The sequence below is a fragment of the Pimephales promelas genome, chromosome 15 (assembly GCF_988280905.1).
Source record: "Pimephales promelas chromosome 15, fPimPro1.hap1.1, whole genome shotgun sequence".
Lineage (NCBI taxonomy): Eukaryota > Metazoa > Chordata > Actinopteri > Cypriniformes > Leuciscidae > Pimephales > Pimephales promelas.
This window is the reverse complement of record NC_142783.1, coordinates 31,305,325-31,329,409: the sequence shown is the minus strand read 5'-3', so window position 1 is coordinate 31,329,409 and position 24,085 is coordinate 31,305,325. Positions and strand designations below refer to the sequence as shown.

Below are 24,085 nucleotides of genomic sequence, written 5' to 3'. Positions count from 1 at the left end.
CGCAAACACAAATGCGGTCTGTGTGTGTGCTACGGCAGCAGGGCAGTCATGAGGCCTGGCCATGGTGTCTAATCCTTGTTTAGGGTGTAGTGAGGCACAGCAGATTAGGTAGCCTGCTCCTCATGCCACCCACAGTTACAGACATCACATTCTCCGAGTTTGTATATCTCTTGCCCTCTATCTCCCTCTTTTTGTCTCTTTAACACACGCCAGAAAATTTCCAATTTCTTAACAGGGCTTATAGATCATTGAAAAACACTGAAACAGAAAACATTTTACAAAAGAACACAAATCAACAGAAACTGAATTGATTTCTAGTGTTCCGGAACTTGACTTAATTAAAGTGGGAATAATTGAGCACACTTCAGTTGAAACAAGGGATTTCAGTGGTGTGTTATCAAATTTTGGTTGGGGAAAAAAAAGCGTTCTTGCGATGTTAAAATTGGTGTGCAGTGAAATAAAGACTAACAACTGAACTAGCGAGAGAATATAAAGTGCTGGATGTATACTTTGATCAAAATGTAAGAGCTTACACATTTCTTCTCTTCAATATACATCCTGCATATGCGTACAAAAATAGTTCTAGTTCATACAAAGCAAAAATCTAGTCAAGACATTTTTCACTGCTGATATAACAGCATACATAAAAAAATTATAATAAATGCATACAAAAATAATAATAAATGATAATGCTTTAATTTAAAGCATCATTAATGTTATTGTCATTTAAAATAAGTAAATGCATATATGTGTGTGTGTGTGTGTATTAAATTTCCTGCCCATTTTTAACCCAAAGCCTGAGGGATCCATGCTGAACTTAATTACCGTAACTATTCTGATTTGTAAAAAGCATTCACATGAACCTAGAACTCGTAATTACAACTTTAGACTCTGAATTTTCGGAGAGCTACGACTTGCACCACGTGACCACAGTTGATAGTGCAAGAGAAGCGTATAAGTCCAAATCCGAGGATGTGAACACCTCCAAATTACGGCATCATGTATTGCCATCTCTTATTTACGGTAATTACGTCACAGTGTGAACACCGCATTCCATTAAGCAACTCCTAACTCACATAATCCTACTTAATTTTAGTGCAAAAAATGCACAAGTAAGAATGTTTTCCGAGTACACTGCCTCAGTGTTGCCCATCTATAATAAAACTGCCTAGACACTAAGCTTTATTGATCTTACAACTTGATAAAGTGATTAAGAGAGCTCATGGGGTCCTTTTAAACACATCCCATTTATAGATTACAGGCTATGCTTCACTAGCCCTGACTGATAGTCAGTTTAAGGGAGAAAAAAAAGTATGTATGTTGGTGACTTTGCTGTACTGGCCCAGTGAGTCGGCTAGGTCCGGAGATGTTTGGTATAGTATGTGTATGCACACGAGTAGATGTGTGCAATCTTGTGTGTTTGTGCCTCAGTACACGTGACTGTTTACTTTACATTGGATGGAGTTGGAATTCTCAAACCAAAAAGATGCATGTGAAAAGGATAATTTGTTGGCAAACCACCTCCACTACATCGACATCACACAGATCTTATGGAGGTAGCATAATGGGTTTAGTCTGCTGAGGGCTACAGAGAATCACACACACTCTCCCCCCCCCCCCCCCCATCCAAATTTTCCACTCATTTACCAACACCTACGATCTGTGGGTGGGCAGACATAGCTGAGAGACACAACTGTGACCACCCGGAAGCTGTTCGAGTCATGTGACAGTTAAACACTTTTTAAAGATGTTTATTTCATATGCAGTAAAAAAAAAAAAAGCTCTGGAAAAATATATTTCTTTAAGATTTTTTTGGCAGGAAAATATAACAGAATGACAAACATTTCTATTTGTATCCGTTCACTGTAAAAAAAAAAATATTTTCAAGATTTGTTGTCACAACATTTTTTTCTTTTGCCAAATCAACTTAAATAATTTATTTAGTTCAGATAACTTATTAATTTGAGTTTCTGATGATTAAATCAATCTCCTTCATTGAATTAACCCACTTTTTCCATTTCAATCAACTTAAAATTTTAAGGCAACCAGGTTACTTAATTTTTTAAGATTACTTTAATTTAGCATTTGAATATTGATCAATTGGAAACCAACCTGAATGGTTATTATTATCACGTTGGCAATTTTTTCAATGTGATGTGTGTGTGTGTATATATATATATATATATACATATATATGAAGAGTTCAGATGCAAAAGCCTCTAAATGCCATTTGAAATTTTCTTCTTTAATGATGATTTTTATCAAGCTTGTATATTTAAGTTCAGTAATTTCACTTAAATGGCAATGATAATTACCTATTAATTGTTATTTAAGTGAAATTACTGAACCTAAATATACAAGTTTGATAAAAATCATCATTAAAGAAGAAAATTTCAAATGGCATTTAGAGGCTTTTGCATCTGAACTCTTCAATATACACACACAAAAAATCTGTGTGTGCATCACTCTAGGCTTATTAAAAGCTGCATGAGAGGAATAAAACACGTTTTCTTTTTGTGTAGTATGTAAGGCGGCAGCAAAGTAACTGGAAAATAATCAAGTTGACATTGGCACCACCTCTCTCCACCAGTTCTGAAAATGCTCTAAATATGAAGTACGACACACGTGTGTGTGGCCACAGAAGTGATGGATGTGAGATGTGGAGGGAAGTGGTATTCTTAAAAGCCCTGGATTGAGTCCAAAATGAAGCATTAAAAACAGGCCATGTACATAGTGCTGACTCACCTCACTAACCTCACAGCCCTGCTAATGCCAAAGACAAATTAGGAAAGACCTGATGAAAAACTTTGTGAAAAGAGTTTGCAAAGGTTTGTCTATGTACTCCAAAATATGCAATGCAAGATCAAAAGAGGAAAATGAACAGGTGTTCACAACAATATATATATACACTGTAAAAAATTCAGAGCGTCTTATATGTAAACTTCCTTAATTTAACCAAGAGCTGTAACAAGTTCTTCTAGCATCTACAGGAAGAATCTCCTTGCAAAAGCAACTTCTATGTTTATTGTGACTCAATAACACTATTTTGTCATCAAAAATCTAATCTAACGTAATCTAAAATTGTTTAACATAATATCAACACTAAAATAAGTTGTGTTGTGGCACTATGGATGAAATATTAAATACAATTACAAGCAATATTACTATTCATATTCTAGAAGGAGCAAAAAATAAAATAAAAAGATGACCCCAAATAAAAACCTGGAAAGGAAAAGACAGCCCATTTGTTGTTGTTAAATCCTTTTCTTTTTGTGGTTCACAAATGGGTCCGTGGCTTCAATATTTCATTCGCACATCTGGGTGGCATTGAAACGGCCCCCGTCCCAGTCCTGTCGTCAGACACGGCACTGCCGATGTGTTTACTAAAATATACTCAAATCTGTCCTAATGAAATAATCATTTAAACCAGTCTTACAAATCAAACGAACAGATTCATTGAAACAAGATTTCAAGATTTCTTAGTCAATAAGGGCCTATTTACTGTATCACACAAAGCTATTGTTGGCTTCAAGAGACGTGGAATATAGTGCATGAGTTGTATTACTCCTGTCATGATATGTTTTAAGTGCTCATTTGCTTTTTGAAAGCTGCAGCCCCTATTAATTATATTTTCATGGAAAAGTGTGACCAGTGTAGTGTAAAAACAATCTTATTTTGTGTTTCACGAAAGAATGAAAGTCATACGGGTTTAGAAAGACATGAGGGTGAGTAAATAATGACAGATTTTTTTTAAGGTGAATTATCCCATTAAGTCACTGCAGACTGAAAGATTAAAGCAGTAGTTCACTTTAAAAAAAACTTTTGCTGATAATTTACTCACCCCCATGTCATCCAAGATGTCCATGTCTTTCTTTCTTCAGTCGAAAAGAAATTAAGGTTTTTGATGAAAACATTCCATTTTTTCCATATAATGGACTTCACTGGGAACCAAACGGTTCAAGGTCCAAAAGACAGTTTCAGTGCAGCTTCGAAGGGCTTTAAACGACACCAGACGATCAATAAGGGTCTTATCACGCGAAAAAAAACGGCCATTTCAAACATAAACAAAAAAGTTTAAGTTTTGTAAGCTCAAATGCTCGCCTTGCTCTGTTCTGTGATGCGCGTTCGTGACTCTCTTATTCGAACTCGTTCATCAAAATCTTTTTTCGAGTCATGACTCAAAGGGTCCTAGATAAGACCCTTATTCATCATCTGGAATCGTTTAAAGCCCTTTGAAGCTGCACTGAAACTCTCATTTGGACCTTGAACCGTTTGGTTCCCAATGAAGTCCGTTATATGGAGAAAATCCTGGAATGTTTTCATCAAAAACCGACTGATGAAAGAATGACATGGACATCTTGGATGACATGATGGGGGTGAGTAAATTTTCAGCAAAAGTTTTTTTTTAAAGTGAACTACTCCTTTAAAAAGTGTCTTTAACATCTTAATAAATGCACATATATTCCCAGTAGTGTGGGTGAAGGAGCGCGAGACGGCCCTGATGCCTGACAGTGATTGATGTTTATATATGGACCGCATCAGTATGTTTCTGAAGGGCTGCAGGTAGCATTGGTCTGAGCTGCTAGGGGTCTGTTTAATTGAAACCTGTCGGAGCCCAGCTTTTTTTCCCGTTCCCCCGCTCACTCTCCGCTCTCGCTCCCAGCATCTCCCTGCCTTTTGTTCCTCAGACCTACCACCAGCCTGTTTATTTTCCTTCTCAAATTAATTTAACAGAAAGTAATTAAATCTTTGCTTCAACAACCAGCCGCACACAAGTAAATGCAGCGTGATGAAAAGGTGTGTGGAGGGAGGCAGACGAAAATCAAGAGAAACTGGTGCCAAATGACTGCTGGAGGCTAAATATAATACTAAAGTTTGGAGTCGTAGGGGTTAGGGCTCTTTAATAAAGGAACTGCGCAAGGTGGCAAAAAACAAGTACAGGTCACATTGTTGCAGGCACAGGTTGTGGTCGGACTGATGGTCTGGGGTTTGTGTGTGTATACAGTCAGCATTGTTTCAATCCATTGAGTCATAATGCATTTGGCAGCTAGTGTGCGCATGAAATTCGTTTTTATGAAAGTTCTTTGTTGAATCACAGCTGGTCATATTAAGAAGAAATAGTACATGTTGATTACAATATTGTTTTAAACAAAGGATGTTGCTATAAGTGTATGCTATGCATATTGAGTTTTCTGAGACACTATAATTGCATTATGAACTTTAGAAGTTTGATTCATTCACAATACAATACAATTCACAATGCCATTCAAACTTTTACATGCACTTAAAAAACTCTACTTAAAGTCCATTTTTTTATTTTAAGTCAGACTGAAAGTGGGGTTACATTTTTAAATAGTCTAATCCGTCTTATTTTTAACATGTTTGTGTGTATGTCCTCTCTTGACTTTTTCGCTTTGTGGTTTCCTTAAATTCGTTTTTCTTTGTCAAACTGAAAAGCCAATCAGAGTGATCTCTCTCGCCGTGATCTACTCAATCGGCCGAAATGCAACCAATGGTTTTCCGACTAGTGTGAACAGTGTGGAACAGACCGCAAAAACTGGGCCGACAGATACTCAACGACGTCCTGATATCCTATATTAATGAAAGTCAAAAACCCATTTTTAGTCATACCTGGAAACAAATCCTGGTCAAATAGATTATAGGCCATTGTGTAGAATTGGTTCAAAGTTAGAGTTGGAAACATCTTGAAAAGAAAATTCTTTTTCCATATAAAGTACTATTTTTAAAGTAGGCCATGCATTTACATTATATTTCAAAGTTAAGGATTCATTATTTTGATATGTACATTGCATTAGCTTGCATTGTATAACAGTTGATTCGTTTATTTTTGACCAAACATACTATATATTTAAAGCAGCGTTGCTTGAATCGGTATTCTGACAATTAACAGTGGACATTTTTTGCCAATGAAATTTGCATCTTCATACATCATGCATAAAAGTTACAATTACAAGCTTGCACCTGCTTTGATAGACTGTGTTGTGTATTTCAATCATTTTTTGTAACATGTACAGCACACTCTGACCGAGAGATTGGGACTAAAGTCATCTACACCTCTAAACCTGCTGTAGCTCAAATGCACATGTAAGGAAACAGTGTTGGCTGCATAACTTTCTTCTATGAAACATAAATGTCTCACTAGAAATCAATGGTTACCAAAACTGTTTGGTTAGCGAAAATCTTCGTTTCACTGAAGAAAGAAATGCATAGATTTTCCCTTGGTTTATTTAGCCTTGCAAAGGTGACTTGGGTCCAGTCATTAGTAGACGTCTAGGGGTTCGTTGAGAAGCTGTCTTGGTGGGTCTGAGGCATGAGTTTAGAGGTCTCGCTCGAGTTCAACAAGTGTCTTTGAACTGCACTGTGGCGTTGATTCGGACAGCCACGGCAGGTATTTGCACAGCAAATATTTTAATCCCCAACTAATCACTTGGTTAGACCCCGCGTGTTAAGGGGGAGTGAGCTCGAGGAGGGTGTTAGCATGTTAGCTGGTGGCCTGGCACATTCCTCCTGTCAATGACGCCTTTGTTCTAAGGGGATTGTGGGAAGAGTCAAACATGGTGACCCCCGGAGAGGCACCCTGCAAACGCACAACCCTTCCCTCCTCCCACAACCCACCCCTAAGCGCATGTCAGCAGCCTGACGGACCTGCGTGGGCTTCTGCATAACGGCGCCATTGGTCATGTGATATATTGATGAACGAATGATCTTACAATACACAGCCTGTCAACAGAATCATTATGAGCACCTGGTCCTTAGTGCTAGATTGGATGCAACAAAACATTGGGTCCCACTTTATATTAAGTGGCTTTAAGTACTATATACTTGCATTGAAATGAATAATTTGATACAATGGACTTATTGTGTACATACATGTTTTTACGTTGTACTTATATTTTAAAAATACCAGCATGTAATTACACAATTGACCCATCCCTCACGCCTTAACCTACCCTTAAACCGACCCATACCACCACACCTGTCCCTAACCTTACCCATATCACACCTCAATAGCAGCAAAAGTGTTTTACAATACAACAGGAACACAATAATACATTGTACTTATTGTTCAATGTAAGTACATAGTACGTAAAGCCACTTAATATAAAGTGGGACCAAACATTGCAACCTGCCAAACTTCATTGGGCCACCAGGCAACTTATTCTTTTAAAAGCTGAAGCGTGCACCGTGCATTTGGACATAAAGCCAGTTATAATGTTTTTATCCTCATTTGATGAATTATTCTTGTAATAATCAATAGAATATGTACACCGACATATCCATTTATATATATTGTAAAAAGATCGTTTTTCTGTCACTCAGCTTTTGTCATTCTTTCAAAATAAAGATGTAAAAAGTGGATTTCAAAGTAGAGAATATTTCATTTATCCATTCTGTATGTACTTGGACTGATTAATCAGATGATTTTTCCTGTGTTTTACACACCAGCACATGTACACTAACATGTAATGTAGAAACTCAAGTGGCTATTGCACTTTTTCAAGTAAATTCAGGCTTTCTAAGATGGAATGAAGCATAAATAAGAAACTGGAGATAGTAAGGAGAAAGAGGACCGACATTAGATGTGAACAATCTCCAAGGCTGACAAATGAAAATCAAAGATATTTTCTACAGAAAGGAAATCCTTTGTCAGTAGAAATTAAGATAGAATAGTGTGAATTGAGTAATGATACCATTAAATATAATAAGAAGAGATATTAAGGCAAAAGAGTCTCCATCTGCTCCTCATTGAGACCAGGAAGGATATGCCAGAGCGGGGTGCCAGATCACAGCCCACTAACTGATGGAGTGGCCCATGAAGACAGCACTGTGGCAGTAGATATGCTTCTGAGAGAGGTTTAAAGAGTGGAACTGATTGTGCATGTCTCATTCGAGCTCTTCACAGCCCTTGCCCAGGGGGTTTGGCTTTCAAAGCTGGGTGACGTGAGTGTGCGCGCGCATACACACAGAGAGAAACACGCTCCTTGCTTTCTGTCTCTCAGTATATGAGCTCACAATTAATTTCATAGTGGTAGTCCAAAAATGTGGTGGTCCACTGGTGCTTCCCGTTTCCACGGATCTGGTGACTGTGGGGGCCATTTTAGTACAGTGAACTCATTGTCATGTTCAAGAAACCAATTTGAAATGATTCGAGCTTTGTGACATGATGCATTATCCTGTTGGAAGTAGCAATCAGAGAATGGGTACATGGTGGCCATAAAGGGACGGACATGGTCAGAAACAATGCTCAGGTAGGCCGTGGCATTTAAACGATGCCCAATTGGCACTAAGGGGCCTAAAGTGTGCCAAGAAAACATCCCCCACACCATTACACCACCACCACCAGCCTGCACAGTGGTAACAAGGCAGATGGATCCATGTTCTCATTCTGTTTACGCCAAATCTGAATGACTCAACAGAAATCGAGACTCATCAGACCAGGCAACATTTTTCCAGTCTTCAACTGTCCAATTTTGGTGAACTCTTGCAAATTGTAGCCTCTTTTTCCTATTTGTAGTGGAGATGAGTGGTACCCGGTGGGGTCTTCTGCTGTTGTAGCCCATCCGCCTCAAGGTTGTGTGTGTTGTGGCTTCACAAATGCTTTGCTGCATACCTCGGTTGTAACGAGTGGTTATTTCAGTCAAAGTTGCTCTTCTATCAGCTTGAATCAGTCGGCCCATTCACCTCTGACCTCTAGCATCAACAAGGCATTTTCGCCCACAGGACTGCCGCATACTGGATGTTTTTCCCTTTTCACACCATTCTTTGTAAACCCTAGAAATGGTTGTGCGTGAAAATCCCAGTAACTCAGCAGACTGTGAAATACTCAGACCGGCCCGTCTGGCACCAACAACCATGCCACGCTCAAAATTGCTTAAATCACCTTTCTTTCCCATTCTGACATTCAGTTTGGAGTTCAGGAGATTGTCTTGACCAGGACCACACCAATAAATGCATTGAAGCAACTGCCATGTGATTGGTTGATTAGATAATTGCATTGATGAGAAATTGAATGTATTCCTAACATATAAATATAAATATTAATTCATAAATATGAATAAATATTACCATGAATAGGTCTGAGAAAATGCAAAAAAAATTATAGATGACATAAGCTGAATAAATGCATACACAACAACAGAAGCATATAATATAATATAAGCTTATATTATACATCACATTTTTCATATTATGCTTGTGTATTTTATGATTGTTCTCAATCTATATTTAGATGAATGAAGGCATTTTTTTTAAAGAATATATGTGGCATAATTGGACCTGGATCAGGGAACTTAATAAAACAAAATTAAATCCATATGCAATGAAATAATTGCAAATGCGTTTCAATTTTAATGTACAACACAACTATCAATTGTACAGAAGACGAGCGAGTCTGAGACTCGGAGTGAGAGCGGGGCTCTGGATTGAGATCTCTGCCCCGTCCCCTGCTGACACTCATGCAGGCAGATCACAGGCTCATCATGTCGCCTGTGTTTGCCCAGAGCCTCCTTCATCAAATGACACGTTTGCCACACGTTTATCTTTATCAGATCTGCCGAGAACCAGAGATGAGAGACGGCGAGGGGGAGCGGAGGACGAGAGCTATTGCCTCTCTCACAACTCTCTCTTTGTACCCGCCATCGCCTGGGGGCCAATTACCTTCTCCTCTGACAGGAGCCCCCCACCACCCCCTCCTCTCCCTCGCTCTCCTGCGCTACAACTCCTGCAACATCTGCCTCTGAATATGCAATCAGCTTGTCAAGGAATCAAGGAAACATATACATACAAATGTAGCGGCAGGTGTAAAGCTAATATTTACTGACATCAGATCTGTCCGCACTTACTCTCCTCTCATCTGAAGCTGGAGGAAGAGACCTGAGCACTGCCAGCTGATCCCAACTCCACCCGGATTGCTATTCCGAACCTGATGTCAAAACCATCAAATCCTCTATCCTCTTTGGCTGCACTATATTATTTACTATTTAAAGTCGACATAAAACGAAGGTTGCAATTATCTTTTCTTCCTTATTGTGATATATATATTACAGTGAAACTGCTATGGAATGAGACAAACGTAGGCATTTTTTTAGGATTTGATTTCATCCTTTGGGGATTGATTGGATCATAGGAAGTTGGACATGGCCAACTGAATGGGCGCTGCCACTTTGCAGTCAGAAAAGGTGCAGTGTATCGAACATGTTCTAGACAGGTGAACGTTTTTAATTAAAGATTACGAAGCCATATGAATAAAATAAAAAAAGAAATAATTTATAATAAGCACTACCATTTTTTGTCAATTTTCATTTCATGGCGGCATCAAAAGGCGAGCATCACTATTACCATTTTTCATACTTTTTGGTTAAGTATAATAATAACCCTAAGTATTATGTGCCCTTGGAGATGTGTTTATTTAAAACATGGTGGAGAGCAAGGCTGCGTCTGAAATTGAATGCTTCCCTACAATATACTACGCTAAAAACTAGGGGTGTAACGTACACAAAAATCACGGTTCGGTACGTACCTCGGTTTTAAAGTCACGGTTCGGTACGTTTTCGATACAGCAAAAAGAAAGAAATGCCAGAGACATTTCCTATTTGTTTAAAGAAAATATATTTTTAAATAAGTGTGAGTTTTCCTAGATCTTGAAACTTTCAGGTTTATAAATGGGGGGTCATCTTTGAAGGATGAACAAATAATGTTTTGGTCATCACATTAAAAATAACATTGATAAGAAATCACTTAGCCCCCACCAAAAACACCCCAACAACAACCAGCTAACTACCCTAAGCACTGATTAAAGTCAGTTTCATACATATTTCTAACCCTTTCAAAAATAATGGAATGGTTCTTCATATCAGTAACCATTTTGAACATGTAGAGTTCTTGATTTGACTTATTATTTGGAGATTTAAAGGGGTGGTTTACTGCTTTTTTTTTTTTTCTTTGGGTGATTGTGTTTATGGGGTGCAATATAACATGTATTTGTGGTTTTTCTTTTTTAAAAAGTCTTATTTTTCATCAATTTCACCTACTGTATATTGTAAGCCGCTTTCTCCTCTGTCCTCTGAACGACTGGTCGACTTCCTGAGTCTATGAAACCACTCCCTCAGAAACAGGCAGTGGGCTCAGATTGGTTAGTTTGGGCGGGTGTGTTGTGATTGGCTAAACTGTAGTGCACGTTGTCCGGAAAATTCACGCACATTACCTTTAAGGGCGAAGTTGCATGTGTTGTTCATGTCAAATGTACAGTAAATAATGGTGTTGATACTGCAGTATCAGTATAAGCCAGAATCAGACCCAGAAAGCGGCGATGAAGAGAGGCAAGCGGAAACTCACCACACACAGCTTTTACTAAACATTTCTGAACGATAATTTGCCTATATTTTTTTAACTTTATACACATTTGTCTTACACAAAATAGCATCGAACTAACTGGCTACTATATAGCGTTGGCACTGGTTTACGTTCTTGATCAAATCGAAAAATATCACCATAAAGTATATATACATGAAAAATACATTTACAACATTAGTACATATACAAATTCAGGTCCAAAATGTTTGTACGTGTTTGTCGTAGACACAAAATAGCATAACTAGTAACGTTAGACTAAACTACACCATTACGTCTGAAATTATACATGCAAATACATTTAAAATGATTAAGTCTTAGTCTACATACAGGTTGTGGCCCAACAACTGCTGCCTCTGGTTTTAAAGCAGGAACTGCTTCATGTTTTAGTAACAGTTGCTTGTTGAATCCAGTGTTGAATTCGTGGAGATTCTGGAAGCTGTCTTTCTTAAAATGCGCAGCACAGAGAGCTATGTCATTTTCAGGAACATAATCAAACATAAATTGCATCCATTGTTGACGAATGACGAACTACATCCGTGGGAAGCCCGAACACAGAAGACCTGACAGCTGGGTGAAAATAACACACTTTCGACGATGAGCCGCAGAAATATGGCCATGCCCTTTTTTGCATATTCCGGAGGGAGGGTTGATGCAAATGTGTGGGTTAGTGACGTCTAAAACCCGTTGTAGTCCCATTCGAATCGTTTTTGTAGGCATTAAACTTCCTGATTTTTAAAAGACGATATCTCTGCTTACACTGAACTTTCAGCGCTGCAACTTTGCAGATACTGTTCATGCACCAACAGCAACATTACACACTATTTAAAATCAAAAAAGTGAAATCGCAATCAACGCCCCCCTTTAATGTTAAAAAAAAAACTCAGAAAGTTAAAATTTCATGTCATGGGGACCTTTAAATCTAATCCATAAACTCTGAAAACCGGTCATTCCAGTGTTGATTTGGAAAACAAAAAGTTTCATTAATACTGAATGTCATGCGAGCAGTCAGAAGCAACAATGTTTTCGAGCTTGTAGCTTTTTCCAGCTGTCAGAATGAAACTGAAGAGCGAAAAAGAGCGCAAAGATAGACGCAGACATAGATGCAGATTATCCTCTCTCTCATTTTACATCCAGAGATTGCAGAAGCATCAGCACCTCAGAGAGCAAGAGAGAGAGAGAGAGGACTGGGATGACAGGAACAGGCTGTGTTTTGACAGCTGTCTCTTTTACGCGACCCATCACAATCTCATCCCGCTCCAAGATTAGAGAAACAGAGAGAGGAGAGATGGGAAGAAACAGAGCTCTATTCTTGTAAAGTGTGTGAAGTTTAGGGACAAGTGGAGAAAAAGAAAGACATGAGCAGAATGATCCACTGAACTAAAGCCACAGGAGCAGCAGAAGACGAGAGACACCGACACACTTGAGAAAGGGAGAGAGGGAGAGAGCAGATATAGAACGAAAGCATTTGCATAATGTCCTCCACCACAGTCGGACCCCGAGGCTAGCCGCTCAGGATAACAGAGGGCCAATACTCTTAATTCAATCTCGTTATTTTTTCTAATACTTGAGAAATTAATAATTCTGGCCCCCGCCTCCGCAAACCACCATGAGCGCTGAGCATCACAGAGCTGCCTAAGTTTGTAACTTTAACCCAAGCAATTGATGTGGGGAGGCCCTTCAGGCAGACCTACTAATGAATGGATTGCATGTGAGAGAGGGAAGTTAAAAGATGGTCTTTTATAAAGTAATTTAAGAAAATCCTGTTAGCTGGATCAAGTACAAGAGTTTAATTTCTCAAAATGGGGGAATATGTGAAGGCTTTTTTTCCCCACGTCTCCTTCAGACTCCGAGATATGCTGTATAATGCGCACACACACACAATGCAAACGCACACAGACACAGTTTTTTGTAAATAGCAAATTGGGTAAGTGTTAATGTGTGTGTGGATGTGTGGATAGTGTACGTAGAAATGAAACCACTTAGTCTAGTAAACATTGGATAAGTTACGGGAAGTCAAAGCATACACAGACAGATATTAATCAGATCAGATTCACCAGAGTTCATACAGCATCTGTAGGACACACACCTTCTCTCTTTCCCTCACACACACATTGTTTTTTCATGTTTTATGGGGACTTTCCATAGACATGATTTTTATATTGTAAAATCTGTATATTCTATCCCCTTACACTAACGTACCCATCACTTTCTGCATTTTTATATATTTTTAAAAACATCACTTAGTATGAATTATAAGCTGTTTTCCCTCATAGGGACAAGGATTTCTGATATTGCCATCTTTGTGGTGACATTTTTCCACATAATATAGGGTTTACCACGACCAAACACACACACACTGAAAAGTTTCTCATTCTGCATTTTCCTTTATTAGGGAACACACTGATACACTTTGTCATTTGGCTGTTTTTTTTTTATCCCATTGTTCTTTGACAAAGAAAAAAAATCATCCTACATAAATAAATACACAATTATTAATATTACATTTATTAATATATAATATTTATAATATTTATAACAATTACTGTTATTTATATTACCTGCTATTTATATTATCTATAATTGAATGATATTGGTTGTTCTTTGACCAAAGATCATCCTAAATGAATAAAAAAAATAAGCATGCAAAATTAATTACAATAATAATTATATGATTGTTATAATATATTAAATGTATTTATATTGGCTACTATTATTTAAATAGGTTTTAATTCTATTGTCCTTGACCAATGATTATCCTAGATAAATAAATATGCAATATTAATTATAATCTATTATAAAATAATACACAGCATTATTATTGTTTTTTGTGTGTATTGGTTACGATAACTTAATGATTATTATATTATTTAAGATCATCCCATTGTTGTTTGACCAAACGTCATGATACATAAATAACAAATAAATAAAACTGCAATAATAAGTATAATAATAATATATATTGTTACTATTATTTAATGATTACTATATTAGAAATGTTCCTGATCTTTTCTGGCCACAACATTAAAAACTGATTATTGAATGTTTTAAAATATAATTCTACATTTTATTATTCAAACTGCAATGAACTTAAATTGATAAATCTGTCACAACAAAAAGTACCGTTTGAATGATTGACCTTTTGTTTGAATGTTTGGACTGTAAATGTTTGACCTTCTGTTTGAATGTTTGGACTGTAAATGTTTGACCTTCTCTTTGCACATTATGATATCATACAAAATTACTAAAGTTTTCACTGAATGAATGGAGTTTGGGTTATGACATTATTGCAATGCACTGGAAAAGGCAGTTGATATATATACACAGGAAATGAAGGTCAGGCACTATATATATATATATATATTATAACACTATTATATTATGATTCAATTAAAAAAAATGTGTGTGTGTGTGTGTGTGTGTTCATTATCCTCAAATTGACAGCTTTATTTATTATGAATGCTTCCTGTTCTTCATGCTATAAAGTAGCCTGTGAATTATTTCCAATGGTTACAATTTTCTAAATGGTAATTCTGTGAGTTTTATTTGCAGGTGTCATATGACATTCTACGTTGCTATCGCAAATGCCTCATTAATTAAGTTAATGCTAATTTAGCCTTTCTCCTTGTCTCTCTCTCATCTGTGCCTTGGGACGCATCTTTAGAACTGGAGGGCAATTGAGAGATACTGAAGTGGCTGGATGGCAAGGACTGACTTTGGTACACACACACACACACACACACACACACACAGTTATCCTCACTCCTGGCAGACATACACAAACATTCCCAATTTCTAATCTCTCTCTCTCTCTAATCTAATTTTCATCATTCTCTCCCTTACTCTTTCTCTCTCTCCTCAATGCCAGCCAACTCTCTTTTTCTAAATTCTCTTTCCTCTCAGCTCTCTTTCTATCTCCTATTTCCCTTTTTGTTCTCTCTCTCTCCCTCTCTTTTCCTCTCCTCTCCCTGCATCTCTTACAAAGGCAGCAGGCAGTTTGCCTCCCCTGAAAATGAGGCCACGCACGGCAAGTATGCAAATGAAAGCAGTGCTGCTGGATTAGAATGGGACACCATATACCCTAAATCATGATTGTCAATCATGGCGAGGGATTAAGGGATACGGGCTTATAGACCTAAAAAAGCAACACTTCCCCCCCCGGGCGCACTTCCATTGTGAAAGAGGGAGTGTGGGAGAGAGGGCTTGTTGGGGGGCTGCTTTAGTGCACTACTGCCCTCTGCCTTTCCATCAGGTTTACTGCAGGCTCAGAGCCCAGCAGCTCAGTGCTTTCCTGAAGAACCGGAGCATATTGCACATATTGCTTTATTTTAAGACCAAAGAAACACATTCTTTTGCTTTTGGCGATCGATGTGAATTGATCATTTTAAAGACACTTCAGTGCAATAGTCATGTGTCATTATTAAGTAATATTCTCATAAATATTTAATACACAATATAAACTCACCAAAAGGATTATTAGGAACACCTGTTCAACCAATCAACCAATCACATGGCAGTTGCTTCAATGCATTTAGGGGTGAATCTCCTGAACTCCAAACTGAATGTCTGAATGGGAAAGAAAGGTGATTTAAGCAATTTTGAGCGTGGCATGGTTGTTGGTGCCAGACAGGCCGGTCTGGGTATTTGACTGTTGTGAATGTTGTGAAAAGGGAAAAACGTCCAGTATGCGGCAGTCCTGTGGGCGAAAATGCCTTGTTGATGCTAGAGGTCAGAGCCCAGATAGCAAACTGACATTGAATCAACGTGGAAATATGACATCGAAACAACGTTGATCTGACATTGTTTTGCTCATCGAATTAACGTTGAACCAACATCAGACGCGTCATTCTTTCAAAACTAACCGAAAATCAACTTGAAATCAACGCGTTGTTTCAACGTTATGAAAGCAAACCAATTTTCGATTTCATTTAGCTTTGAAGAATGCCGCGTCTGACGTTGGTTCAACGTTAATTCGATGAGCAAATCAACGTTGTTTCAATGTCATGAGAGACGTCGTTTCCACGTTGATTCAATGTCAGTTTGCTGTCTGGGAGGTGAATGGGCCGACTGGTTAAAGCTGATAGAAGAGCAACTTTGACTGAAATAACCACTCGTTACAACCGAGGTATGCAGCAAAGCATTTGTGAAGCCACAAAGGTTTTTTCGCGTTTACACTACAATAATTAATACACAGATCATTTGACATATAGGATCAGATTGTTTTGTTTCGTCATGTTTTGTTGTCAATCATATTCAATTGACCATTTAAATATGGTTGTTAATCCAGAAATGTTCGATGTGTAGTTGGCAGCATGAAAAAAATATATACAGAAAGCAAACAAACAAACATCGCTGCCATTATAGTCACTGCAGCTGTCAATCACTTAATTTCAATGCAATGTCCACGAAGCTGCAAACTCTTGTTATAATCAATGAAGCCGTCTACGCTGTGCAATGAATCTCTTTTTGACATTGTGTTTATCCTTTGTTGATTGTAATAAAAGGATTCGCGAGCATATAACTTGTGTTGAACAAAACCAACAGTGTTTTGTGAGGTGTTGAACAGATTTTAACTAAGTTAAACATCTGATTGGCCAATGCATTCACACGCTCAACAGTTATGTCTGTGATTGGCTACAAATCTCCATGATGAAAAAAACCCCCCACGAAAAATAGAAACCTTTGACGCTCTTCACAGAGCGCTTACATAAACACCGGTATCGGTATTGCAGAAGTGTCGGCGCATTAAATTGTCAAATAAATCTTTGCCACAATTTTGGTGGCCAACAAAATATGATTGATTATAACCAAAATCAATATAGTGGTTATTGAATAATTAATTTTATTGATGCTTATTAGTAGGGTTGGGTATCGAGAATCGAGTATCGATTGGAATCGGGACTAACTTTTCATTTTTCCCGGAATCGTTCAAAAGTTAAAATTTCGATTCCTAGTTTTGATATTCACAGTCCGCCGAGCGGAAGAAGAAACCGCTGAACAACACCAACGAAGAAGCGTCTACCGGAAGTGTTGGCATAACTGCGCGAGTCGAACATGAGTAGCTTACGTCGGCGATCCAAAGTGTGGGTTCACTTTTCTAAAAATAACGAAATCTCGGCAAAATGCAAAATTTGTGACAAAAGGAGTATTTTTACAGAAGGATTATTTCCTTCAGAAAGACCGTTGGTTAGCAAGGTTAGCTAAACTTTTTTGACCCTGCCTCTTAAAAGAATCGGAATCGAGAATCGTTACGAACCGGAATCGGAATCGTTCAAATTCAAACGATACCCAACCCTACTTATTAGATGGTTTAGCGTAAATATTAAATGACTAGAAGAATTTTGCAGATCAATTTTCCCCCCCCGTTGATTTTAAAGAATTATACAATCAAAAATAACAGTTCCTAATTTGTTGAGACTGTGTATTATGATACTGTTGTTGAGCTTTCATTATATTTCCTAAAAGTTATATCTGCATTACAGTGTGAATTACAAAGTGTTAAATAGAAAGAATTTTGGCATGAAAACTCTCAGACAGCAAACACAAGATAAGATATTGTCAGAAATAAATCCAAATTACACGCCAACCTTACCCAAGGTTCATACCTGTATTCTGCTGGATTTCTACACATCCATTGTGTCCCTCACTTAGCATGGCACCAGTGATTCTGGGGGCTTGGCATGGCATAAAGGGTGCAGATGTGGGTAAAAACAGAGGGCAACATCTGCTTCACAACAGGAGACAGGGCTGCCACACACACAAACCTCATGAACACAAAAAGACTGCAGAAAAAATGCAACAGAAATGAAACCCAACTGTAATCCAATCTGAGCTCCAAAAAATGTGAAAGAAAATTCATATTAAATACTTTGCTAATTTGAAATGTACTGTACAATGTGCCTGACGATTGAATATGTACAAGAGCGTCACCTCAATATATACCAACAAACAAACATATAAAGACTAATTGATACGAGTCTATCGACAGGCATAAGAGCAAAGGGCTAATCGTTCAGCATCATTAGGTGAAGATTTAGCTTAAAAGCTTTGAGCTGGCATTAAGCAAAGCTGCTGTTGACATGGATTGAGTGCTGTAATGCTGTATTGTCACTGCTCCAGGAGGCAGAGAGGGCGATTTGAGAGAGTGATGCGCTCAAGCTGGGATTTGTGGGCTGCCATAACACTGGAGGGCACTGGAGGCAGCGTGGACCGAAGGAAGGGTTGTGGGAGCTCTAATAACACTGCGAACAATACTGGATTTTTTTTATCTAATAACTACTGTAATTAAATGTGTGGGTAGGCTCTTGTAACCACAAGCTATCGTAAAGTTGTAAGAAGTTTGCTGAAAAAAGCAGTTGTGCACAATCGAAATACTTTCTGTCCTCTGATTCATAGTTTGTACTTTCTCAGCAAGTATAAAAGGCCTTTTAGTAATTCTAAAAACGTCCCCTTCGTGTCGTTCTGATTTGGTTGTGAAATCTTAAATGATTTTAGATAAAGTAAACATAAGAATAACTTTTATATCGTTGGTAATATTTCAAGATGAACATGTACTGGACTGAAGCAACTGAAAAAATGATATTAAAATGCACGTAGCTTATTAAATATGATACATCAGGAGGAACTTTTATACGTTGTTCATCATTGTAACCAAGCGATTAAATATAATCTTAAGACATATTATTGGAAAATATATAGTGATGTATGCCTTTTATATTAGCCTATACTATACTATACTAGCCAGAAGGAATGGGAGTCTATGGGGCTAAACGGCTAAATGTGTCTCTTTCACCTGCTTGTCGTTAAATCAAAATAGATTTTATTGTTGATTCCGCAAGTTCAATATAGATATTATAGGCCAAAAGTCAAATGAACGAGTACTTGTGTCCTTTCGATGTCTTACAGGTTAGGCTGTTGTTGGCCGGATCACGCTAGCATTCTGCTATTGTGTGACGTCATCATATTTTTGAATGGATTTTTAGAACAGATAAGTGAACTTAAAAATGCATTTTTCAGCTGAGTGTATTTTCTTAGCCCTCCCTTTTGAATGCAACTTTCAAATTACTTGACAAAAAATTACATCCTGAGAAAAGTGGATTTCTGGGGGTGAAACCCCATTGACTCCCATTCATTCTGCACTCGACCGCGAGCGCCCCCGCATGGACACAGACGTGTTACTGCAGGCAGTCCAGAACCCAGAAGTAACCAGCCAGTGCCAATTCTCTTCAATTAGACATTCTCTGACATAGACCCCTTTTCAGTTGGTAAACATGGTGACCTTTTTTTTGGGGCGGAGCTTAGGTGGAGGCAGAACGATCCATTTGGCCGCTTCACTAATGCTAGCAAGTATTGTTAGCTTGTCTTTTAACAATGACTGGAGAAAATCCGATTTTATCTTAATGTGTAAGGTCACTCAGTGTCCAGGACCGCGATTGTTATTTCCAAAGGTCCTTATCCGAATCTGTGCTGGTTTGTATTGGCCGCCTCCAGTTTTCACTTTGTTTTGCCTCCAGCTAGCGCCGTGACGTAACTGTGACGTCGGCGCAAGCCTATACCCGTATTTACTTTGTTTTCGGTCGAAGTCCACAGTAGTCGATTGTCGAATTTGCGCGTTATTGCTTAGATACAGATGATCGTGCGCGCAAACTCGACAATCGACTACTGTGGACTTCGACCGAAAACAGGAAGTAAATACGGGTATGTGAGCTGGCTGATTTAACATCATTTTTATTAATATCTTTCACATCTACTGCAGTCAGATTGACCGTGGTCACTCTTAATAACACGAAACACATGGCTGCCAAATCAAGGATATTAATAGGCTAAAAGCAGGTTAGAACATGCCCCATTGAAGTCAACAGGGTGCGGATTTTAAAAAGAGGATAACGCTGTGTAGGCAACACCGATTTTAGTCGTTTTTGTCTGTACTGACAGCACTCCAAATGTACAAAAAAATTAGCTCAATGTTAAAATTGATCGGAGTTCTCATTTAACCCAATGGCTGAGTTTGTCCATATTTTACCCAAAGATGGGTTAAAACCCAGCATTTTTTTAGAGTGTATTAAAAGTGTATTGCTGCAAGTTGAACTTTTAACATCTTTTGGATGATCCACAACTGGAGAAATATCATCATTCCACACGAGGAGACGACTGTGAGTGTGAACGTGTTCCTTCCCCAAAACAAACCTTACCTTTTCAGATGTGTGTCAGAGTGAATGGTAAAATGATGAGCTCTAATGAGCAGACTGAGGAAAGGGTGAGCAGAGGCTTTATCCAGCGTTCAGTGTTGACAGCACCGCTAATCCTCGCCACCTGCTCAAACACACACAGGGCTCCATAAACAACAGCAGCGTCCGCGTTGCGTTCACACACTCGCCCTGAGTCAGCCGTTCCCGCGGGAACCGTCTCTCAGCGGTTATCGTGCCCCTCCGCTTCCTGCGCTACGAGCAAAGCGTTAATCGCCATGCAAAACAAATAGTTCTCAAATGTTTGGAAAAGGCCACGCTGTTTGCACCAGGGCCTAACAAAATAATTTTTACAAGCTATCCAGTCGTGATTAGGGCTGAGAGAATTGAATTTCCCTGGCAGTGATCATATTCATATTAGCCTAATTAATAGTGCTGTTTAACTTTGCCTGTTTACCATTGTAGGAACGGCACACTGTGGTGGAAACAGACGCTCAGTTCAGCTCTGAAGCGTTTCTATCTCTCTCGGCCGTCCCTGGCCGTGACGACCGCACACATCTTAAACACTGCTGGGTGGTTAAGCTTTGCAGTTTTCTCCCATTTTGTCTTTTAAGTCGCGCGAATAATTTTCCTCCTTTGGGAAGATATTACCCTAAACCTTCATGGTTAAGAATACACGATGAGTCCTTGAGAAGAGTCTATTTTTTTTCAAAGACCTATTGAGTCTGTTTGAAGTACATTTAAATACATAAAACTCATTAACTTTATGATTATTGGCTACACTTCACAGTGATGCTGCCATATACGTAATTATTATTGTTAGTTCACCCAAAATGAAAATTTGTCCATCATTTGCTCACCCTCAAGCTATTCTAGGTGTATATGACTTTCTTCTTTCAGCGAAAACATAGTCAGGGTTATATAAAAAAAAATATCCTGGCACTTCCAGACTTGGGAGTGAGTGAATGGTACCTTTTTTTAAAGCCTAAAAAGCGCATCCATCCAACATAAAAGTAATCCATACGGCTCCAGGGGGTTAATAAATAGCTTCTGAAACGAAGTGATACGTTTTTGTAAGAAAAATATGCATATTTATACCTTTATAACTCCAAAATGCGTCGGGTCAGAGGTCACTCTTCCGCCGGAACTCGACTCGAGTTTATTTTATGGTTTATAAAGTTAGAAATATGGATATAGAAGGCCTTTATTAACCCCCTGGAGCCGTATGGATTACTTTTATGATGGTTCTCTAAGGTACCATTCACTCCTATTATAAAGCTGGGGAGAGCCTGGATATTTTTGAATTTTTACCAAATGTGTTTGGCTAAAAGAATTAGTCCCTGTTTGCTTGAGGGTGAGTAAATTGTGAAAATTTTTGGGTGAACTAATGTGAGAACATTTTAATAATCTAAAGAACCCCTTTTCAAGATAAAGAACCCTTTGAGCAATATAAACGTTCCATTCACGGAACCATCAAATGCCAATAAAGAACCTTTACTTTCAAGAGCGCACGTTTTTCGGTAACGCTTCCTTTTACTGTCCAGTTACCCATGTAAAGACTATGTACTTATTTTAGTAACTACAATTTCTAGGTAATAACTAGTACTAACCCTGAACCTACCCCTGTTCCATGTACTTACCTTATATTAGCCACTACTTTCTAGGTAAGTACACTGTAAGTACTGTACTGTAAAAGTAAGCGTTACCCCTTTTTCTCTTGACACTACACCAAATAAAGGTTCTAACGACATTCAGGGAACCTTTCCACTCCCTATCTTCCAAAAGATTCTTTATAGTGGAAAAAAAGTTCTTTAGATTATTAAAATGTTCTTCACACTTGGTTCTTTTAAGAACTGTTCACTGAAAGGTTCTTTGGGGAACCCAAAATGTGTCTTGAATGGCATCGCAATGAAAACCCCTTTTTTTGAACCTTTATTTCTAAGAGAGAAAGGTAGGTGACTAGAGTGGAACAAAAATATGAGGAATTCGAAAATGAAATTCATTTCATTATATCTGTGTATATACTGCGATGTAAATATTGTTTTTAAAATTCACGTTTCTAAATTACTGCACATATAAAATACAGAGGAAAAATATTTCTATTAAAAGTCTAAGTGATTAACAATTACGGCAATATTCCCAGTCAAGTTAAGGAGAGAAAAATCAAGAAACACCAGTAAAATTTCATAATCAACAGCCAATTTTTCATTTTAGAAATGAATGCATAGCACCTGGGACACTGCAAAATGGCAAATTCTGCTTAAACCAAAGTAGTGAAATCATTTAAAATTCACCCTTGCGTGCTTGATTATGGTAGTTTTTTTTTTCTCAACCTGTAACATTTTCAGTTTAGAAATAGTTTGGATCATATCTTATGAAATAACTAAACACTTGATCAGGACAGAAATATGTAGGCTACAACATATTAGTAATGATGACCCATGGGCTTCGAGGCCACCCTCAATGAAACTCGTCTTTTTATTTATGGAAATAACTGATAATAATGAGCAGCTTGTACAGATCAATCAGCTCATATGTACTGTAGCATCATTTTGACATAAATTCATGTTTGAAATCAGTACAGTATAACAGAATCATCTAATCCTTTCTACCACTCGCACACCTAGAGGTCAGAGATCATGACCTCTGCCTCTTCAACAGAGGTTAAGGGTTAGTTCAACTAGTCATATGACATAACTGCATTCAACACACCCATCAGATGAAAGTCTCTTGGATTAATAGTTTGTGACCATACAATGTCAGAATACAAAAAGCAAAGAAAGAATTAGAGCAAAATCCCAACACCATGTGACCTCAGCCCTTTGAAACTTCATACAACTCTCAAAGCTGTTTTGTGCTGTGCGCCAATCATTTCTTCATTAATTATGTGAATGCTATATGAGAGTATGCAAATATTACTTTGTTTTTAGTGAGCAGCGGGGTTGTTAGCACAGATGCAATCTCAGAAACATTGTATTTCATGTATGAGGTTATTATTTTAGCATTGAGCACACTGGGAAAGGTCAGCTTTGGAAGTTTGCATGTAAATCAGACGCCATTCTAATGTAATTTTATCGACAGGATTCAGCATTAAACAGCTCTAAATGAATCTTAAAACTAAACGAGTTCATGTACTCGTGTTTAAAACAACTGTATTTGTAAGAGTATGAATGAAATGAACATTAGTATAACAGCTGCATTGTTCAGCTCAAAACAGTAACTGTCATCTCTGTGTGCACAAGAGCCTGAGTGAAATGAGCTGGACAAACTCATTGATCCAGAGCAGCGTCCCAGAAGAGGATGGATTTGGCACAATCAAAATAAAAGCAAATAAAAATTTGAGTCTCTTGACCACCCAAGTCCATTCGAGTGGTCCACCTCAGTTCATCTACCATCATCCTCTCTCCATTAGAAGCCAGAAACACAAGGAAAACGTACAAAACTACTCTGAAATTTTAAAAAATCATATCACAAACAAAATATGAGCAAATCTGAGATGAAACGCTATGCTCGCATTAAAACGTGCATGT

The 24,085-nt window shown here is 38.0% G+C and overlaps 1 protein-coding gene across 1 annotated transcript in view; it reads left to right on the top strand.

Moving 5' to 3' along the window:
• Nucleotides 1-24,085, top strand: part of ap5m1 (adaptor related protein complex 5 subunit mu 1) — a 119,419-nt gene that overhangs the window by 65,252 nt on the left and 30,082 nt on the right. The window lies entirely within an intron of this gene.